At 36.7% G+C, this 23,230-nt stretch overlaps 1 pseudogene; it reads left to right on the forward strand.

Annotated features, from left to right (window-relative positions):
• Positions 1–1,833: 1,833 nt before the first annotated feature.
• On the forward strand, positions 1,834–19,539 carry LOC124523356 (DNA-directed RNA polymerases I and III subunit RPAC2-like; annotated as a pseudogene).
• The last annotated feature ends 3,691 nt before the right edge of the window (positions 19,540–23,230 follow it).

A 23,230-nucleotide genomic window follows, 5' to 3' on the forward strand; every position in this document is an offset into this window, starting at 1 on the left:
CATTAATCCATTCATTCAACAGCATTTATGGGATCTACTATGTGCCAAGCACTGCTTCAGCATCATACTAGTTTCCAACATGTATGATGGAAATGAACTCTTATGACAATATTTGTAATTTGAGCCAAAGGATAATAATATGTGTTTCACGAGGTCCTATTGTGAGAGAGCTATTTTGTAGAATGCTACAGACACTCTTTACCAACCAGAAAGTAAGAGTGACCTAAGGAAGAGATTGAAGAGATGTCAAGCTGGTGGGAAAGACTTACCAGATTTAAAAGAAATTCCACTGCACTTAGAGGAGAGAGATATTTAACAGGTTTACCTGTGCTTATTCACTTTTTCTTGCTAAAAACTATAAAATGTATTCCTATAAAAATCATGTAAAAATGAAACAGAAGGGAAATAAATGTCATTTTACTCAAGGCATATATACTAGAGCTCAAGTCAGGAGTGCCACATTATATAAACCTGGCTAAAGAATATTTCTCACTAAAAGGGATTTAGGAAAGAAGAAGAAAACAGGTACCAATTTTTCAAAAATGACATCAGCAAAGGTTCACATAAAGTGTGTCAGCTATGCTAACATAAGCATAGCATTTTGAAAGCTGATGTTCCTCACTGGAACAAGGAGCAGCTAAATTCATTGTAGCTTCAACTTTACCAGAAATATCTCAGTGACCTTGAGCAGGGCAGTCTCCAAAAAGACATGAGCACATGGGAGCAAAGCTGGATAGCACCGTCCTGACTAGATCATTCACAATGCTTCCTACATGCACAGCCCCTTTGGAGGGAAGTAGTTTCTTGAGCAGAGAAGGCCATCTTCTGTACAGAGAACTCTGGTCTCACTCTAGCTACAACTTTTTGAACTTGACCGAAGGGCAGTCAACTCTCAGACCAGCCATTGATTTCTGGAGGTGGCTCAACATGAAAATCTCTGCTCAACAGAGATGCTGAAGATTGGAACTTCTGAGTTTGTAGGGGGAGTAATGAGTTGTGAGCAACACCATAATGATGATTTCATGAAGACACCAAGGACTTCTACCAGATGTCAACACCTTGGGACAAGTAGAAGGAAAGTTTCTAAGGTAAATAAGGGCTTACACATCATCCATGGACCCCCTGCCTCAGAATCACCTATGGGCCAGACTCCTAATATCCACCCAGAACCACCAGATCAGATTCCTGGCGATAGAGTCCAGACATTATACTTCAACAAGGGATTATCATGCACAGATGAAGTTTAAAATATTGATCTAATTCAGACACTTTATCTTACTAGTGAAGAAACTGAGGCACAGAGAAGTCACAAAGACAAAGCAAAACTCACTTTATGCATTTATTCACCTTTTCTACTGGAGATGGGGCCTCTGATTTATGGCTTCATTCACATGCCTGGGCATCTGCATTCTGCTTGCAATGTATTTCCTTTCTTGTGATACAAAACATGCTGCCATTAGTTTCCTCATGGCTTGAAGGTGAGGGGGAACAGAAAGAGAGGGCAGGGAGTAGCTCTGGCCAGACCTCTGAACCGCCACTTACCAACCCAGAATAGGAGGTACAGCAATAAGAGGCCAGAGAAGGAAAGAAAGGGGGGAGAAAAGTATTAGAATGAAAAATGTAGCCTAGTCTCTCCAATAATCTCAGAGAAACCTCAGGGAATTTAAGCGGTCAAAGCAATAAACAATAATAATATTTGTAATCTTTAAATGAAGCATTTTACAACTTACAAAGTGTTTAAGAACCATTTTTCCCTGATGTGACCTCCCTACTCTGCTTCTCCTTAGGTGCTCCCTATAGTCACTGAGGGCTGATATCTCTTAATACCAGCGAATGGCCAACACCTTGGTTCCCACCTACCGTCTCTACACCAGCAGAGGCCCACAGAGGAGATGTAAGAGAAGAGGGAGGAAGGCAAGGCCTGGTTATATATGGTTTTGCAGAATAAAGTGGGAAAGTGTCCCTTTCCCCACCATGTGTGCAGTGGAGAGTGACACCAGAGCTTCAAATAGTTAATCCTGCAAATGTTCCTAGGAAATCTGCCACATAGTCTGGGTTGTTGGATAAAGCATTCAGCATCACTGACGAAAACACTACATGGGAAGCAGATCTATGTATATGCAGGGAGAAAAAAAGCCCCTCCATGTGAGGTAATAAATATAAAAGTCACCATCAACAAAGACCCAAGGAACAAAAGAAACCTGAATCAAAATGACAGGCTGCTTAAGATCAGTAAACTATAAATCCAAATATTTAAATGTTTAAAGATACAATGTAATTTCCCTTTCAGTCTACTTAGTCTCTGCCAAGAACATCACAGGATTCTTTAATAATGGCTGATGGGTTTGCTTGCAAACAGAGTCCCATAGTCTGTATTAATATAGATGTTACTGGTGCATGTCACATTTTCCTCACATATATAAACTTGCAATGCATTAGATTCCTGTCACCATTAAAATGATTAATAGCTATTCTTCAATAAATTTTATTTTTTTCTAATTGTCATAAAATTCCATGCCTGCAAGTGTTATGCTTTCTTCCTTTTTTCCCACTTAATTCTATTTTAAGTGATGCTATTAATGATATTTCTCTACTTGAAATAATTAGATAATCTAAAACTGAGAAATAAGCACTTTCCTTTCCTCATTGTTTTTCCTCTTCTTTATCTCTAACAGCCCCAGGAGATCACAAACATTTGTCCTTTGGGCAATATCAGCAGTTAATGATTCATGTTCAAAGGCTCAAAGTTGTCTAATTAACAAAAACCAATGTTTTACAGAAGCCATTTTTGCTTTCAAGTTAATAGCACACAGTATATATATACAAACACTGGATTGCATGCAAGTCTCCAAGCTTATGGTATGCTATTAATTCAAAACTGCCCAATTTCATTTTATCTGCCCCAAACTTCAGTCATTAAAAATGTACCATTTTCATTTTATTCTGTTCTGATTTATTGGTGGCTTTACAGTACAGTTCACACATCACATCATCCTATAATATGCTCATAAAAATCACTTTTCAGTTATTAAAATATGCACTTGATTAATGAAAATAATATTAGGATATTTTCCATAAAGCAAATTCTTAATAGTATCCATTATTAACAAAATCAGAATCTTTTAAATAGTCCCATCATCCTCTTAGTGTAAATGGTGCCATAGGCTAAGTATTTCCTAGACAGCAGACATTCAGTAAAACTTGTGGTACTTTACCACTGGGACATCATGAATTTTTATAGAGAGACTGACTTTTAAATGATAAATATTGACATTTCTAAAATACCAGTAGCTCTGAAATCAGCAACAATCCAAACAAAACAGATAAAACTTTTGTAGCATCATCATGATCTTAGATTTCAAACCAAGGTTGATCCCAGGGAATGAAGTGCTTGTTCTTCCACAATATCTGAATACTGTGCATGTCCAGTTACTATAACTACTCACTTTTTTTAAGTTTATTTGTTTATTTTGAGAGACAAAGTGAGAGTGGAGAAGGGGCAGACAAAAAGAATCTCAAGCAGGCTCCACATTCTCAGTGCAGAGCCTGATGTGAGAGGGCTCAAACTCACAAACCAGAACCTGAGCCAAAATCATGACCTGAGCCAAAATCAAGAATCTGACGCTTTACAGGGTGAGCCAACCAGGCACCCCTAACTTCTCACTTTCTTGTATGGGTTCACACCAGCAGCAGGGATTGTATCTTTGCATCTTTCCAGTGGTTACAGCCTAGTGGTTAAGAATATATTTTCAACTGAAAGCTCTCTTAGTTTGAACTTAGTCTTCATGCTTTGTACTTTATGTAAGTTGGATAGGTTACTGAAACTCTAAGTGCAGTTTTCTTATCTGATAAGTGAGCATGAGAGTATCTATTTCTCTCATAAAACTGATGGGAAGAATAAAGTAGATATATTTAGAGTGGTTTGGTTAATACTCACCAAATATTAGTTATTATTATTTGCACCCCTAGTATCCACAACCCAGGAATGAGAATATAAGTCATTCATGTTATTAAAAGAATAAAATAATAAATTAGGAAGACAAATACTAGTATTCTTGTTTATAGATGAGTTAAACCTGCTTCAGCAAAGTAAAATAATGTGCCCAGTGTTCATCAGCTAGTAAATGACAGAACTGGTTTTCAAACTTGGGTCAATTTATGTTCAAACTGTAGCAAAAGATTTGCTGTCTCCTAGAAAAATCTCTGAGCTTGCTATTGATTGAGCCAATGCCTACGTTTCAAAAATGAACCAAGTGTTGTTGTTGTTGTTGTTGTTGTTGTTTAAAGAACGATTAAAAAAATATCAGGCAGAAATGTCATGGGCCTCTCTCCCAAATCACTGCCAATTTATCTGCTAAGGAGCAATAGCTATGAAATTGGGACTTTGTTCCCAAATACTCTCCCAAACTCAGAAAAATGGGGGACAGATGATATTCTGACAGCTAACTTTCTCACGTAAGTCTCTGCCACTCTCAATCTTTGTCAAAATGGGTTTCTCATAATTAAGAAGCATGATTCTCAGAGGAGACAAGTGGCAACTCAATAGCTCAAAATCTGCTGAAAATTCTACTGCATATTGAAGTGCCCACACACTTGAGCATTCTTACTCATTTCTCCAATCCCAAAGGCTTTGCTTAGTGAAGAGAGCAAGAAAACTATCTACACAAGAGCACTTTAAGTAGGTGTTCTCATTCTTCAGTGATAATTACTTGAGTTACTACTCATACTGCTGATATGGAGAAAAGAATATTTTACGAGAAGGAAATGAGTTCATTTATTAACTCTAGGTAGATGAAATCCTTCATATTTGTTCATCTAGTAGAAGTTATTACTAAGATCAATGTTCTTTATACATACATTTTATACAAGATCCAAGTTTCACTCTTAAAGCCCTGCTACGGTATCACCCTAATAGATACGTAACTTTTCTTCCTGTGGTCTCGCAACTGAGGCTACAAGTTCCATATAAGTGTTTTTAATTGTACTTGATCTATCTACATTTAAAGGACTTCACTCTCAAGTCATATGCTTACAAGATTTATCTTTTCCTTTCATACCTTGTATTCATCAAAGGGAATTAGGTTTCATTCTCCCAGAGCTAAAAGAGATGATATAATTTAAAATATTAAAGAATTAGTCATTAACAAGTTGCCCGAAAAATGTGATGGGTGACGTTCATACATGCACTCATTAATAAGTGAGTACTAAGCTGCTATAATGTGCAGGAGGCATATCCTGGAGATAATGAGATCTTAGTCCTAAACTCCTCTCTAGTACTAATTACTAAAACAATGTAAAAATGGCTGTAAGACATTTGGAGATTGAAAAATAATTCTAGACCAATCTATTTGTTTTTGTTGAAGGCAACAAAGGAAGATTTCTGAACATTCACGTTTCACAAAATACACCTCCCAGGTATCCTGATATTAGAAGTTATTGGGAGGTCAGAATAGAACCAAAGTTTACAAAAAAAACTATCAACACTTTAATATCTGTACTCTCTGTATGCCTTTCCTCCTGTTAATAAGAAAGCGTCCTCATTCCTAAAAACAAACAACCTATTTCCTCACCTTCTCATAGACTTTTTTTTCTATAATCAATGTGTCCTTCTCTTGCATTATTTTCAATAGCATACAAACATGCTTTATGTTACCTATGGAAAAAATGGATATGTAATGCAGGATTCAGGGGCTGGATTATATTACCGCTTCTAAGTATTCACTACGTCTTCCTTAGAATGTTAAGTACACATATTTACCTTTTACCATGTGAGGTACAGGGCCTTCTGGAGAAGTATACTTGTCTACCTCATTGTCATTGGGCTTAGCCATGTAATTGGCTTTGGCCAACGGGATGTGAACAAACATCAACTATGGCAAATCCAAGCAGAAGATTTGAGACAGTGTATAGTAGAGTTCTGTCACTTGCTCCCTCCTTCTTCCATCAAAGGAGTATGCCCAAGTTTGGGACAGCCCTGTCAGCTTGTGTCCAGAAGTCAGAAGACTCAGGGTATACGGCCATAGCTGACCTCTAGCTACTGAATTAATGTAATCAATTTTTTAAAAAATGATTTTGATTTTTTTTATCATTGCAGTATAACCCCATTAACCTCTCCCCATCCATATTACTCTGCTCTACTTCCTAGCAAAATTCTTGAAAAAAACTGTCTATTTGAATATATTTCTATTTTTTCACTTTCTATCTTTCTATTAATCCTCTACAATCAGGCTTTGCACCTCACCCCCCAATTCCACTGAAATCACACTTAGCAAGGTGTTTTGCTTATCTCCAACACCAATGATAGTTTCTCTATCCTTCTCTGGCTTGACCTCTCAATGGCATTTGGCATGGTTGTCCACTCCCTCCTTTTTGAAATATTCCCATCTCTTCATTTCTTCAGATTTACCTTCCATTTCACTGGCCATTCTTTCTCAGACACTTTTGCTAGTTCTCCTTCCTCTTTTCAATCACTGAAATGTGAGTACACCAAAATGTGTCCTTGGTCTTCTTTTCTGTTTATACATTCTCCCAAATGATCTCATCTGGACATTGGTTATTTGTTAGTTTTTGTTTTGTTTTATTTTACTGTATTTTATTTTATTTTAGAGACAGAGCACGTGCATGAGCTGGGGAGGAGGGCAGAAGGAGAGAGGGAGAGAGAATCTTACTATTCTTCTCAAATAAAGCATTCTAAGGTTAAAAAGTTTTCTTCTGAATACAGCTTTATTCTACATACTTTTTATTTGTCTGGAAATGTTTTTAATTTGCTTTCATTTTTGAAGGATGTTTTTGCTCTGAATTGATTTTGAGGTTGTAAGTTCTTTTGCTTTAGCATTTCAAGTATGTCATCCCATTTTTTCTTGGATTTTATCACTTTGTGAAGTCACTTTTCAATGTTATTGTTGTTTCTGTGAAGGTAATATTTTTCTCTAGAAGCTCTAAAGATTTTCTCCTTGCTTTTTCTCTTTTATTAACAGTTTTACTGTGTTGCTGCCTAGGTGAGATTTTCTTCATACTTATCTTTCTGGGAGTTTATAACACTTTTCAAATCTATGGATTAATGTCTTCCATTACTTTTGGAAAATTCTCAGCCATCATCTCTTTACATTGGGACTTTATTCTCTTTCCTCTACCCTTCTAAGATACAATTACCCTTATATCAGACCTCTTCATCATGTCCCTTATAGCATACTAAAGATGGCCAGGTTATTTGCCCCTCTTCCCATCAAGGAGCAGAATCTATTTTTCCTATGACCTTACCTTCTTGTAATCTGGACTGGCCCTGTGATGTGATTTAATTATGAGTGCTTCATTTCTGCAGCAGGTACACAGTGTATGGTCCCTGGACCAGCCATAAAAACATCATCTAGAACTTGTTAAAAATGCATATTTTTGGACTTATTCCAAATCTACTAAATTAGAAACCGAGATGATAGGGAACTGTGAGTGTTTTGTGGCAAATTCCCTGGGTGATTTTGATGCATGATAAAGTTTTAGAATAACTGTCTAGGCAATGGTCATTGGTCCAAGAGATGATCAGATGAACTAAGGAGGACATTTGATTTCTTCTCTATGATTGTATGAACCCTAGAAGGAGGAAGCTCTCTTCTCCTAGTGGCATTGCTAAGGTTGTATGATATAACCCTGAAGCTGTTGACAGCCATTGTCTTTTACTTCGTAGAAAAAAAGTCCCCATGGAGTGGGACAGAATGAGACTGACACAAGGTTAAGAGAGAGCCCAGACAACTTTGTAAGAACCTGAATCCAATTGTGCCTAAAGCTTCAGATTAGTCCTTAACTTTTTAGTTATGTGAACTTTTTTTTTCCCTCAAGCTAGTTTGATTTAGTTTCTGCACTTAGAACTAAAGAATCCTGACTAATACACAAGAAAACGTCCACTTCCTCTTCCAAACGATAATCTCATGCAGTGCCCCTAACATATAAAATAGATAATTACAGGTCTTCTCTGAATGGAGCAGAGATAGAAAACTTTGAAACTTACCATGTGGCTTTTCCCACACCTCCCTCAGCAACTCCTGGAGACTTTTCTCAGAACAACCCTAAAGTTCTAGGCAACATAGATTAAAACCTTTTGGGTAGATTATGACATAACTTCTTCTGCCTGATTTCAGTTGCAGCTGTGATGGAAAGTTGCTTAAAGTTGCCCAACTCAAGCATCCTGCTGTGTGTCTCTGCTTGTCTGTCACTGGGCTTTCTCTCAAGACACTAGGTTTCATAGAAGTTCATGCTTCTGAGGTCAAGCTTCTAGAGGGATGGGTACAAAAGTGTCCTGGTGTTACATCCTGTGGAAGCACATTTCTTAGACACATTTTCTATAATTCCAGAGGATCTCCAGTGGGATTGGGCTCTAGGGACCCATGGAAGTAACAAGATCATTGCTATATCTTCTTTTTCCTTTTTTCCCTTCCTTATAGCTTATTTGTGTGTGTGTGTGTGTGTGTGTGTGTGTGTGTGTGTGTGATTACTTCCAAAATAAGCCACCTATACCCCAGTCCTTTTCTCTGATTCTGCTTTTGAGAAAACCTAAACTAAGACACCAATGTTATAAAGTATAAAACTGGGTGTTAGAGTTAACTTATGAAATAGGCTTAATCATTTCCTTTCTCCAGGCCTTAGATGCATCATTTGTAAAACAAGGACATTGAACTAACTGCTTACTTAGTTTATTTTAGCTCTGAATTATTAGGTTCCTTCTCGCTTTTATGTAATTCTTCATACTGTTTCAGAATATTTGTGAATAATTACACATGAAATGAGAATGATGAGGATGGCCAATCTGAACATACAGGCCCTTGTGGTTTTTCCCTCTTTTCTAAACACCTTTATTCATTTTTCTCCATATTTTTCCTCCAGATGACTTGTCTCACACTTCTCCTTGGTTGGTCCTTGTAGATGTGGACCCAGAAAAACAAGGAGATATACCCAGCCCTGAGCAGACTACACAGGGCTATTTTGACATGCCAGAAGCTCTCAAAACCACTGATATTCAGAGCCTCGTGTGTATGTAGGACATAAAGATTGAGAGTAAAAACAAGTATAGACCAAATACAATCAACTATCTGGTTGGCTAAACACAGCATAATAGACTTAGTACTTTAGGGCTGGAGCCAAAAATACTCAACAAAAAATGGCTTCAATTTCATATTGATTAAAAAAAATGTAATGTTACACCTGGGGATCCAGCTATAGATTTCAATCTACTTTTCCTTGTAACTTGAGACAAATTGAAATCTATGATAATGAACACAATTAGGAAGGGAAAGTCTGTTCTCTTCTTCCTTTAGCAACTAGAAATGATCAATTTTAAACTATATTATTGTTGTTGTTTCACACGGTGGTGGTTTCCAATGGGGCCTTAACACAATGATTATGCTGTCGGGAAAAGAAGAGATGGAAGAGATGTGTTCTGTTTTAAAAGGAAGCAGGAAGACTGTGGAGGCTGTGACACAAAGGACATTCCTGCATACTGTTGTTGTCAGGCGAGAGATTCCCCCCACACTCTCCAAGGACTTCCCTTGGGCTGGTCTTAACACAAGAGGGTTAGCAACCACCTGCAGAGGTTGTTTAAGGGATTCATAAAATGAGGAGACTAAAGATGCTGGAGAGGATGTGGAGGATGCTGGAGAGGTTGTTTAAGGGATTCATAAAAATCAGGACACTAAAGATGCTGGAGAGGATGTGGAGAAACGGGAACCCTCTTGCACTGTTGGTGAGAATGCAAACTGGTGCAGCCACTTTGGAAAACAGTGTGGAGGTTCCTCAAAAAATTAAAAATAGATCTACCCTATGACCCAGCAATAGCACTGCTGGGAATTTACCCAAGGGATACAGGAGTACTGATGCATAGGGGCACTTGTACCCCAGTGTTTATAGCAGCACTTTCAACAAGAGCCAAATTATGGAAACAGTAAATGTCCATCAACTGATGAATGTATAAAGAAGTTGTGGTTTATATACACAATGGAGTACTATGTGGCAATGAGAAAGAATGAAATATGGCCTTTTGTAGCAATGTGGATGGAACTGGAGGGTGATATGCTAAGTGAAACAAGTCATACAGAGAAAGACAGATACCATATGTTTTCACTCTTATGTGGATCCTGAGAAACTTAACAGAAGACCATGGGGGAGGGAAAGGGGGGAAAAAAGTTACAGAGAGGGAAGGAGGCAAACCATAAGAGACTCTTAAAAACAGAATAAACTGAGGGTTGATGGGGAGTGGGAGGGACGGGAAAGTGGGTGATGGACATTGAGGAGGGCACCTGTTGGGAGGAGCACTGAGTGTTGTATGGAAACCAATATGACAATAAATCTCATATTTAAAAAAAAAAACTCCACCAATGGATATTAGTTACGGTCCAGTTATGTGGCTACATCATGGATGATTTTTGTGTGCAAAATTGTAAATTTAATTAAATGAAGAAAGTTACTACTTATGCTTTATTTATGGATTTTTCATGCCAGAAAAAAATAACAAAAATAAGTTTCAATACTAATAAAATATAACAAAATACAAAACAAACAAAAAAAAGGGACTCATGCAGAGTTTCTTTCGATGGGTTTTCACTTACTCCATTTAGTGCTTAGCGTTTGAAATTCCTTTGAGGTCAGAGCCCTTTCTTTGCTAAGTAAAGAAAAACTCCAAGGGAAAACACCCTTGTAGAGTTATAGTGCAAAGAGTCCTGAGTTGGGAGTCAGGAGCCAGAAGCCAGAATTTTTGTCTTTGCTCTGCAGATAAATAATTTTGTGAAATCAGGGAGGTCACATAACCTTTCTCTCGTTGGGTCTCCACATCTCTAAAATGAGTGGGATTAGAAACAGTGATTTCTGTCATCCTTTGCAGCTCTAAAATCTGGATTATTGATGGAAAATAATGCTAATATTTAAATGGCAGATATTTTTTTTTCTTAGAGTGGATCAGATGAGGAGAGGTGAGTATCCAGGTTTAGAGAATCCGAAAGTGGCCATGGATAGAGAAAGGATGAAATGTGTTTCTTTACAAGTTTTACCTCTCATGCTTATTACCATCCCATCTGCAACAATGCATGAAATGACATAAAATATAGTAGGAGGCTTAGAATAGTCTAAAACTAGTAACTTTTATTGAAAGACAGACCTAGGTTCTAATCCTGACTCTGTCACTTATATGTGGTCACCGTAAGTTATCTCACAGTTCTGAGCCTCAGTTTATACACCAATAAAATGAGGATAATAATACCTTCATTATGGGGTGTCAACTATCCTGGGAAGTGATGGTCAGGAGGAAATACTCACTGGGAGGAAGATTATAAAGTTTTATAAGACAATTTTGTCCTCTGAATGACATTGTGTGTCTCTCTAGTTACAGAAGATGATAGAGTTCTTCTATCTGCAGGGTATTAATGTGAAAGATGGAGGGAGTCACTGGGCGTGCTAATGCTTTGGTAATTACACCAACAGTTAAGTTACATTATTATTGCTCAATGCTGTGTCATTTCAAAGATGGCAACCAGTGTTGATATCATTAGAGCTTGCAACATTTTCCCAAAGTGGTGATGCCTCACAGATCTCATCAATATCACTTTGAAGATGGACTCAGATCCAGACACATGAAAAGCAAAAGCATGGTTATGGATCACTGCTGTGCAGCATGTGGGCTGTGTTCACACAGAAACAGTCTGAAATAACTGAAAACACTATTTTGATGAGAATAGTCTGCAGTGAAACCCATGCTTATTATTAACACTCATGCTAATGTCAAAAAATCTTATTAATTTTGTTGTATTCTCATTGATTTGTTAAATGTAAAGCTTCAACCATAGCAAAGAGTAAAACATCTAAGGATATATTTTAGTTGACGCTGGAAATTCATCATTCCACAATGTGCTCTTTATACCTCGGAGATGATTTGATGATTAAAAAAAAACCCGCTAATATAATCCCTGATTTTTTATTAAAAGGCTTTTAAATTCTTCTCTAGACACATGACTCCCCATCTTTCTAGTATTATGTGATCAGTCTCAAACCAAGGGCATTTGAAAATTCATCTTAACTCTGCGGATGATGGAGTTTGAAATTCTTAAAACTTCTGTGACAGTTTTGGCCTAATATGAGGACCACTTAAATTTAAAATACTGCAACTTTTCAGCTCTGCCTATTATCAAATCAACAAAATTTATTCCTCCTTTTATTTCCGTGTAGTAGGAATAATATTTAGATTTCCCGCAGCTCATTCCTGCAGGCTGGGGGATTGAGAGGCAGATTACTTATGGCTACTACGAAAAGTTAGTGTAGGAAAACATGCAAGTTTCCAGTAATCTTCCCTTCCTCATCTATCAATTAATAATTCCTTTTAAGTGAAATAATGCAATATATACTTTACAGGTATTACACGGTTCCTTATCAGAAGTAGAAAGAAGAGTCATAAAATATAAGAGGCTACCCGCTTCTTTGTAGTTATAGTACATTTATAGGTAAAACTACTAACCACATTTTTTGTGTGTGTGTGAAAGATATTTTTTTCTGTGTGAGAACAACACCACATACATCTTAACTTCTTATGTAACACTGAATACCAAGTACGTACATGCGGAAAGGAAATAATCATCTTCATTCTGAAGATTACTGATGAGTATGACAAGGTCCCAACTCACAGCATCCCTAAAAAATCATTTTATTAAGAAAAATTTCTTCTATTGATAGAGAAACAGTGGGCTGTATATTTCTGTTTCAGCAGAAAACTACCCAGCTTTTATTTAATTACCGTGGAGCCCCTTTCTCCACTATAATGGATGTACCATCAAGCAGCAACCAGATTTATTTCCTGAAACACAGGAGCTTTGCAGTGTATAGTAAGTAGAATGTTTCTGTTAGCAGAGAATAAAAACAGCTGAAGGAACTTAGTGATGTAAAGCATGCCATTGGACCTCTTATAATTGTATTCTATTTGCTAAAAGTTCAAAATGAGATGATAAGGGAGGAGGAAATAGTATGGGAGGAGACAGAAGAAATGATGAAAGAAAAGGAGACAGAAATAACTTGAATTGTTTCTGCTTTGCAGCTTGTTGAATCCTTTCAAGGATTTCCTGCATGGTTTGGTTGGTATTCTGATTATGAGATGGTTGGATGCTAGCTGTGAGCTCATCACAGGGTGATCATCTTGGTATATTACCTGTATCACAAAGCTGTTATCTGGTTAAATAAGTCTTGACTGGACATCTCTGCTCTGGCAGGATAAATTTGTGAGACATTAATTTGTTTTATTATGGCTGATGTGAAAGAATTGGTATGACTGGGAGCTAGATGTGTGATATTTACAAATGATGGTCTCTTTTTTCACAATGTAGCCTAGTCTTTTGTGTTCTCTGTCTCAAGGGCATTTCCTAGGGCAAACATAGAAGTTGTTTGAAGGCAATGTTTCACTTAGCTTTTGTGACTGTTGAGGAAGAGGAAGCAGAAGCAAGAGAGAGATGTGAACTTCCCTAGAGCGAGAATGGGGTGGAGGATGGTGGATCCAAGTACATCAGAAACCAGCACCCTAAAGTTTAGTTGTGTGCCAGGTGGTGGGATCTCAGAATGGATTGGTGGTGTGTCCAGACTGTGGAATCTGCAGGTAGGCTGGTCAGAGGATGACCTTTTACCTAGACTCACTTTCCCCAGAGTCAGCTCTTTATCTTGGCTTGGCCTTTACATTGGAACCTGAAAAGACTTCTAGAGTAGGGGGTGGGAGCAGAGAGAATGCCTCTAACGGTTGAGGTTGAACCTCCTGATAACTTGGCAGGATGAAGACTTGCATTAGTTTGCTAAGACTGCTGTAATGAAATACTACAAACTGGATGGCGTAAACAACAGTAATTTATGGTCTCATAGTTCTGGAGGCTGGAAGTCCATGATGAAAGTGTCAGCAGAGTTGGTTCCTTCTAAGCGCTGTTAAAAAGAATTTGTTCCATGCTTCTTCCCTAGCTTCTGGTGGTTTACTTGCAATCTTCAGCACCCTTGGCTTGTAGACATATTATCCTGATCTCAGTTTTTGTCTTCATCAACTATGCACATATTGGTTGTTTTAGTCATTCAGGGCTGCTGTAACAAAAATACCACAAACTGAATAGTTTCAAAAACATACATTTATTTCTCACAGTTCTAACGGCTGGGAAATCCAAGATCAAAGCACCATCAGAGCCAGTGCCTGGTGAAGACACTCTTCTTCGTGTTCAGATGTCTGTCTTTTCCTGGTATCCTCACATGGCAGAGAGGACAGAGAGAAAGTAAGCTCTCTTGCGTCTCCTTCTATAAGAGCATTAATCTCATTCAAGGGGGCTCCACTGTTTTGACCTAATCACCTCCCAAAGGCCCCACCTCCTATCATCATTACATTGGCAGTTGGCATTTCAACATACGAATTTGGGGAAGGGGGAATTCATTCTATAACAGTGATGCCACTTACTGAAATAGGAAAAATTGTGAGAAGGAAAGATCTACAGGGTGGAGAAAACCAATAGTCTTTTGGCCAAGTTCATATCAAAAAACCCGTAGACACGCAGATGAGGATGTCAAGTAAATAGTTGGGTAGGTGAATTTTGAGCTAAATTGAGAGGTTAGAGCTAGAAAGTCATTGTCACTGTCATATAGATTATATTTAAAACCAAGGTTCAGGGGCACCAGGGTGGCTCAGTTCACTGAGCGTCTGACTCTTGATTTCAGCTTAGGTCATGATCTTAGTATATACACTAAAAGGATCATTTTGTAGTGGATAAAAAATATTGAATCACTATGATACACACATTAAATGAATAGGCTACTATATTTCAATAATATTTATGTTTAAAAAAAGTAACTCGGGAGCACCTGGGTGGCTCAGTAGGTTGAGTGTCCACCTCAGCTTAGGTCATGATCTCACGGTTTGTGAGTTCGAGCCCCCCCATCAGGCTCTGTGCTGATAGCTGGAAGCCTGGAGCCTGCTTCAGATTCTGTCTCACCCTCTCTCTCTGCTCCTCCCCCTCTCACACTTTGTCTTTCTCTCTAAAAAATAAATAAAAATTAAGAAAAAAGTAAAAAACAAAAGTAACTTGGAAAAAGCCTGCTCAAGAAGAAATGAAAAATGTAAATGTTTCCCTTTTTATATTTTCAAAAATTGAATCCATAGTTTATAATCTTCCTACAAGGAGATCTCCAGGCCCTGTTGAATTTTTATAACCATTTAATAAAGAAATAATACTGATCTTGATGAGGGAAACAAAGGCAGGAGGAATGTAGTTTAAATTAAATCTGATTACAGCTTGCAGCCCACTGATAGATGTCTGAAACATGCAGAGCATGACCTTGTTCAAGGAACTCATGGCTGTCTTACTTCCTTCATGTTTTTGTGTTATTAAAGACTAAAAGTAACCTTATCTTAACAGCAGCTAGCCCCTCAAGGTCCTGAAAGCCTTGCTTCCAAATTCTTTAGAGACTTATGCTATCCCTAACCCCCACTAACTTAAAAGTATATAATCAGTCACTCCTCACAAACCCAGTGCAGCTTTTTCTACCCACAGGTCCTGTCCCCATGCTTTAATAAAATCACCTTTTTGCGCCAAAGACATCTCAAGAATTCTTCCTTAGCTGTTTACTCAAGAACCCCATCAATCTTAGCAAACTTGAAGATACTAGAAACAGTGTGAAACAAATAGCAACTCAGTATATTAGGCCAACATAATATTATCCCAAAATGTGACCCCAAAAGAAATACAAGTCAATCTCTGTTAAGAACATAAATGCATATATTCTAAGAAATATTAACAAATTGAATTCAGCCATTCATAAAAAGGCTACTGCATCATGAACAAGTTGAATTTCTCCCAGAAACGCAAATATGGTTTAACTTTCAAGATATTAATCCATAAAATTCACCATATTAAAAAGAAAAACAAAATCATATGATCATCTCAGGAGATACAGATAAACCTTTTATAAAATTCAATACCTATTTAAGACAAAAACTCAATAGACAAGGAATAAAAAGAAATAACCTTAATCTGATAAATATTATCTACCAAAAACTGTTGAGGGGGGGACTACAATTAATATTATACTTAATGGTAAAATACTGAAAGATTTTTCTCTGAAATCAACAATGAGATAGAATTTTTGCTATCATCACTTCTGATGTCCGAACCACTGCATTAAGGCAGAGGTAAAAGGTATAATAATTGATCGGAAGAAATAAAAATTGTTATAAGCAGATGATATATGATCATGTACATAGAAAATCCAAGTAAGTTTGTGAAATTTTTATATTACTTTATGACTTTAGAAAGTTCACTGGAAACAACATTAGTGAAAAAAATTTGTTGCACTTTTATCCATAGAAAAATAACAGAGAAATAAATTATAAAAAGAAGACCACTTAAAATAGCAGCCCCCCCAAATCAACTATTTAGAAATAAATCTATTAAAAATGAGCAATTGTGCCAAACCAAAAACTACGTAACATTATTGTTGTGGAGGAAGGAAAATACCCAACTCCAAACACTGTTAGACATCCTGTTTCACCTAACTGGGAGAAACTGAGAAGAACTTGTGAAGTCCACAGCCCAGCAACACAGGCTGGCTGAAAAACTGAGACTTGAACATGAGACTAAAGAACACTTCCCCTTTGCCACACCTTACCACCACATCACTAAACATCTATTTACCTAAGTTCCTTTTACCCATACACCATGTCTGGCTTTCCACAAAACATCAGAAGGCCTACTAATGGCAAAAAGCACAGTATGAAGAGACAGAGCAAGCATCAGAACCAGACTTGATATGACAGACATGTTGGAATTATTAGACTGCAAAATTTAAAATACCTATGATTACCATATTAAAAACTATAAATGGAAAAAGCAGACAACATTCAAGAACAGATGGATAATTTAAGCAGAGAGATGGAAATTCAAAGAAAAAATTTAAAAATGCTAGAGATCAAAAACACTGTAACAGAAATGAAGAATGCCTTTGATGGGCTCATAAGTAGACTAAAAACACCAAAAAATTTCCTGCAACTAAACAGCTATTTTAGCAAGGTTGCAGGATTTAACATTAACACACAAAAGTTAATCATTTTCCTATATAACTGCATTGGACAAGTGAACTCTGAAATGAAAACCAATACCATTTACATTAGCATCCCCTCAAATAAAATACTTAGGTATAAATATAACAAAATATATACAAGATCTATGAGAGGTATTCTACACAATTCTGGTGAAAGAAATTAAAGTACTAAGTAAATGGAGAAATATTCCAGGTTTATAGAAAGGAAGACAATATTGCTACGATACCAGTTCTTCCTAAATTGGTCTATAGGCTCACAGCAATCCCAACCAAATTCTCAACTAGTTTTTGGATTTTGACAAACTGATTCTAAAATTTATATGGAGAGGCAAAAGATTCAACAGAGTCAATATAGCACTAAAGAAGAATAACAAAGTCAGAGAACTGAAATTACCCAATCTCAAGATCTTTTATTACACTAAAATAATCAAGACAGTGTGGTATTAACAAAAGAATAGACAAATACATCACTGGAACAGAATAGAGAGCCCATAAATAGGCAAATATAAATATAGTCAACTTAACTTCAACAAAATTTATACAACAAAGATAATTTTTTCAACAAATGGTGCTGAAACAACTTAAAATCACATGTCCCCCCAAAAATCTAGACACAGATCTTAACAGTTCTCACAAATATTAACTCAAAATGTATCATAGACCTAAATGTAAAATGCAAAACTATAAATCTCCTAGAAGATAACATAGGAGAAAATCTAGATGACCTTGGGTATGGTGGTGACATTGTAGATTCAATACCAAAAGCTTGATCCATGGAAGAAATAATTGATAAGTTGAATTTCATTAAAATAAAAAACTTGTACTGTAAGAAGGACGCTGTGAAAAGATGAGAAGACGAGGCCCAGAATGGGAGAAAATATTTACAAAAACATACCTGAAAAAGGACTGTTATGCAAAATATACAGAGACCTCTTAAAATTCAATAATAAGAAAACAAACAACCTAATTAAAAAATAAACCAATAGACATCTCACCAAAGAAGATACAGAAATGGCAAACAAGCATACAAAAAGATGCTTAACATCATATTTTACTGGGGAATTGCAAATTAAAAAACACTGTAATACACTATAAATGCAATGGGGAAAAAAAAAAAACAAGAACACCAAATTCTGATGAGGATGTAGAATAACAGGAACTCTTATTCATTGTTATGAGTGGAATGCAAAATGGTAGAGACACTTTGGAAGACAGTTTGGCAGTTTTTTACAAAACTAAACATACTCTTACCATATGATCCAGCAATCATGCTCTTTGATATTTACCCAAATTAGTTGAAAACTTACATCCACACAAAGCCTGCACATGAATGTTTATATCAGCTTTCTTTATAATCACCAAAAATTGGAAGCAATCAAGATATCCTTCAGTAGATGAATAGATAAATTAACTATGGTACAACCAAACAATGGAATGCTATTCAGCACTTAAAAAAAAAAAAAAAGAGCTATCAAGCCATGAAAAGACATGGAGGAAATGTAAATGCACATTACTAAATGAAGGAAGCTAGATGAAAAGGTTATGATTCTAACTATATGACATAATGGAAAAGGCAAAACCAATGAAATAGTAAAAAGATCAGTTGTTGCCAATGGTTAGAAGGGAGGGAGTGATACAAGCAGAGCATAAAAGATTTTTAGGACAGGGAAACTTTTCTGTAGGACGGGATAATGGCGGACACACATACTGTACATTTGTTAAAACCTGTAAAATGTACAATATCAAGAGTGAACTCTAATGTAAACTATGGACTTTGGGTGATAATGATGGTCAATATAGGTTCATCCGTTATAACAAATATACCACTCTGGCTGAAAGTGTTGATAATGGGAGAGGTTGTGAGTGTGGAGGCAGAGGATTCATGAGAACTCTGTACTTTCCACTTAATTTTGCTGTGAATCTAAAGATATTCTAAAATAAATCCTATTAAAAATAGGTGAGATAAAATCTGATTAGTTGCTTTGCTGGCATGTTTTGTGATATGGGTTAGAGCCTCTGATCAGCAAGCACCACCAGAAGATCCCAGAAGCCTCTCCCCACAAAAGAAGAGGACCAGGAGTTGGAGAGAAAAATACTTGGGATTGAAGACCTCAGTGGCTGAAGGCAAGAGGAACACAGCCCTGGAAATGGTTCAGGCAGCTGGAACAGAGAGACACTATGACATTTGTATGCACGAGGGGGATGATACTCTAGGAAATTCTCTTGGTTACATGATCATGAAGAATTTGGAAGTGAAATTTTGGGATTACACTACAACCCATCCTTCAGACAGAAAAATTAATTTATACATTCAGATTCGAGGTGCTCTTCTAGCTGTTGAGCCATTTCAGAGGCCTGAGTGAGCTCAGGAATATCTGCCAAAATGTGCCAGACAAATGTGAGGCCAGCATAAATGAATATAAAGATCAAAAAGCAAGCAGAAATGAATCCACATTCTAGTCCCTTATGCACTATGCAGGGAGGACTATCCTCTAGGATATTCTCTTCATGATCTTGCAAAACCCAGATGTGGAAGTTTGTGATCACAACATGGTTTGTCCTTCACAAAGATGTGCTTCTGGCTATTAACCCATTACAGCTGTTAGAAGCCCTGCAAGAACATTTGTATTCATCTAAATACAATTCCCTCTTTTATTTAAACTCAAAAAAAAAAAAAAGAAGAAAAAGAGAATATCTTATTAAATGAAGAACTATACAATGCTCATGGACTGGAAGACTTAATATAGTAAAATATTAATTATCTTTAAGTTAGTCTATAGATTCAGTGCAATCCTAATCAAAATCTCAGCAAGTGTTTTTAAAACATAAATGGATAAGTTGCTTGTGAATTATATACAGAAATTCAAAAAGCCAAGAATATCCAGGTGTATCTTCTTTAGGGACAGTTGCTGTTGATTTGCTATTTTCCTTTGAATGGGCCATACTTCCTTATTTTTTTTTGTATGCCTTGTGATATTTTTGTTGAAAACTGGACATTTGAATCTACAATGTGGTAACTCCAGAAATCATATTCTTCCCCTTTCCAAGTTTTGCTGGGTTTTTTTTGCATGTTTGTGTTTGTGTTTTTATTGTTGTAGGCTGCTTCTGTGCCAAGGATCAGCCTGAACTGTAAACTTAAAGTCTTCTTAAATCTTTCATGAAGGAGCATCTTTCCCTGAGCATGTGAAATCACTTCCTAATTTTCCTCATATATGCAGTTGCTTTTAAATGTCTTAATATTTAGGGTCTGGCTCCTAAACGCAGAAAAAGTGAAAAATGAAAGCAGGAGAAGGGTCCTTGAAATCCCCTGGAAATCACTATATCCAGAGGAGGAAGGGCTTATAACAATGAGGAGAGGTGCAACAGCGGCCACCTGACTCTTGGCACATCTATAATCACAAACAGCGGTCACGATCAGAGTACAGTAGCCTAACATTTGGAGGACAGTGTCCTTTTTGACAACCCTGGCTCCTGTGGGCTATGTGCAGGTTACTCCAGGAACACACGCACAGCTGCCTGCCACATGACTAGGAATGAATGATGGGTATCTAGTACTGTGGTGAGAGCTAAAATGAACCAAACTAACCCCAATTTACCATCTAAGACTTACCTTGGAGGTTGCAAGCCTTCAACACACTATAGAGTTCCAAAATATAAGCAAAGCTCTGAGATATTGCCAGTTCAGTTCCAGACCATTGAAATAAGGCAAATATTACCAAAAAAAGTAAATTAAATGAATTCTTTGGCTTCCCAATGCATAAAAATATATGTTTACACTATACTGTAATCTATTAAGTGTGCATTAGCATTATAACTAAAAAAATGTACATATCCTATTTTTAAAATACTTTATTGCTAAAAATTGCTAACCAACATCTGAGTTTTTAGTGAGTTGTAATCTCACATGACAGATCCCCATAATAAATATAATCATAATGAAAAAGTTTGAAATATTGTGAGAACTACCAAAATGTGACACAGAGACATGAAGTGACAGAATATTGCTGGAAAATTTATGCCAATAGACTTGCTTGACTCAGGGTTGCTACAAACCTTCATTTTGTTAAAAACACAGTACCTGCAAAGCACAATAAAGCAAAGCATAATAAAACAAGATATGACTGCAGTTACATCAGATTCCACCAGCACAACTGTTATCTAGACAAGGAGACAGATTCCTGATGTTTAGCTACTCTGCCATCATCCCAGAATGCTCCTTTCAGGAATATCTTGAAGAAAAACAAAGCTTGAAGATCTATATTGCAAGACATTAAGACCTATGAAAAAGTATGGTAATTAAAATAGTGTTCTTTGACCTAAGGATAAACAAATACACCAATGGAAGAGAATAGAAACAGTCTCACACTTATGTGACCACTTGATTTCACTGTAGATCTAATTATAAAAGTAATACAATAAAGGTATAGAATATATCATAGGAAAATACTTTCATGATCTTGGAGTACACAAAGATTTAATATAAATTTAAATATAAAGGAAGCAGTAACCATAAGGAAGAAGATTGATGAATTGGACTATATTAAAATTAAACATCTCTGTTCACCAAAAGAGATATTAAAAAAAATCAATGTTTACCAATTTTTTAATATGAAATTTATTGTCATATTGGTTTCCATACAATACCCAGTGCTCATCCCAACAGGTGCCCTCCTCAATGCCCATCACCCACTTTCCCATCCCTCCCACTCCCCATCAACCCTCAGTTTATTCTCAGTTTTTAAGAGTCTCTTATGGTTTGCCTCCTTCCCTCTCTAACTTTTTTTTTTCCTTCCCGTCCCCCGTGGTCTTCTGTTAAGTTTCTCAGGATCCACATAAGAGTGAAAACATATGGTGTCTGTCTTTCTCTGTATGACTTATTTCACTTAGCATAACACTCTCCAGTTCCATCCACAATGCTAGAAAAGGCCATATTTCATTCCTTCTCACTGCCAAGTAGTATTCCATTGTGTATATAAACCACAATTTCTTTATCCATTCATCAGTTGATGGACATTTGGGCTATGATTTGGCTATGATTAGGCTATGATAGGCCATAATTTGGCTATTGTTGAAAGTGCTGCTATAAACATTGGGGTACAAGTGCCCCTATGCATCAGCACTCCTGTATCCCTTGGGTAAATTCCTAGCAGTGCTATTGCTGGGTCATAGGGTAGATCTATTTTTAATTTTTTGAGGAACCTCCACACTGTTTTCCAGAGTGGCTGCACCAATGTTTACCTATTTTTGAGAGAGACAGAGTGTGAGTGAGGGAAGGCGCAGAGGGAAAGGGAGACAAATCTGAAGCAGGCTCCAGGCTCTGAGCAAGCTGTCAACACAGAGCCTGACGCAGGGCTCAAACTCACAAACCATGAGATCATGACCTGAACCGAAGTCAGACGCTTAACCAACTGAGCCACCCAGGTGCCCCCATCAAAGAGATATTTAAAAAGCAAACCACAGAGCAGAGTAAGTTATTTGCCTGATATATATATATATATATCTCATATATATAATATCTCACATATATATCATATATATAATTGTAAACAATACGTGTAAGATTATCTCTACAAAGAATAATAATAAGATAATAGAAAAAATGGGCACAAAACTTTAACACGCACTTTCCCAAAGAGCATTATGAATGGTTAATAAATGTTTACAAAGGTTTTTTTTTTACCTACCAAGAAATGAAAATTCAAACCACAATGAAATATTATTATATAACTGCCAGAATGGCAATATTTAAAAGACTGATAATGCCAAGGTTTGATGATGCTGAGAAATAACCACAGTTTTCATATTGCTGTTGGGAAGTATAAATTTAGAAAACTATTCAGCAGTGTTTACAAAACTGAACATACACCTATCCTTATGACCCAATAATTTCACTTCTTTGTATTTACTCAACAAATGTGCATACATATTTGCACACCCAAAGACCTGTGGATGATGGTCATAGCAGGACTATTTACATAACCAGATAACTTAAATGTCCATCAGCAATAGAAGAGAAATAAATCGTTGTGTATTCATGCAACGGAATACTATACAACAATAAGAATGAACAAGTTACAACCATATGTGACAATATGAATGAATTTCACACATATAATATAAATTATATTATTCACAAAAGAGTACTTAGGGT

This window comes from Lynx rufus, unplaced genomic scaffold (genome assembly GCF_022079265.1).
Source record: "Lynx rufus isolate CCGP_SWC_20201006 ecotype Redwood Valley unplaced genomic scaffold, mLynRuf1.p SCAF_4, whole genome shotgun sequence".
Lineage (NCBI taxonomy): Eukaryota > Metazoa > Chordata > Mammalia > Carnivora > Felidae > Lynx > Lynx rufus.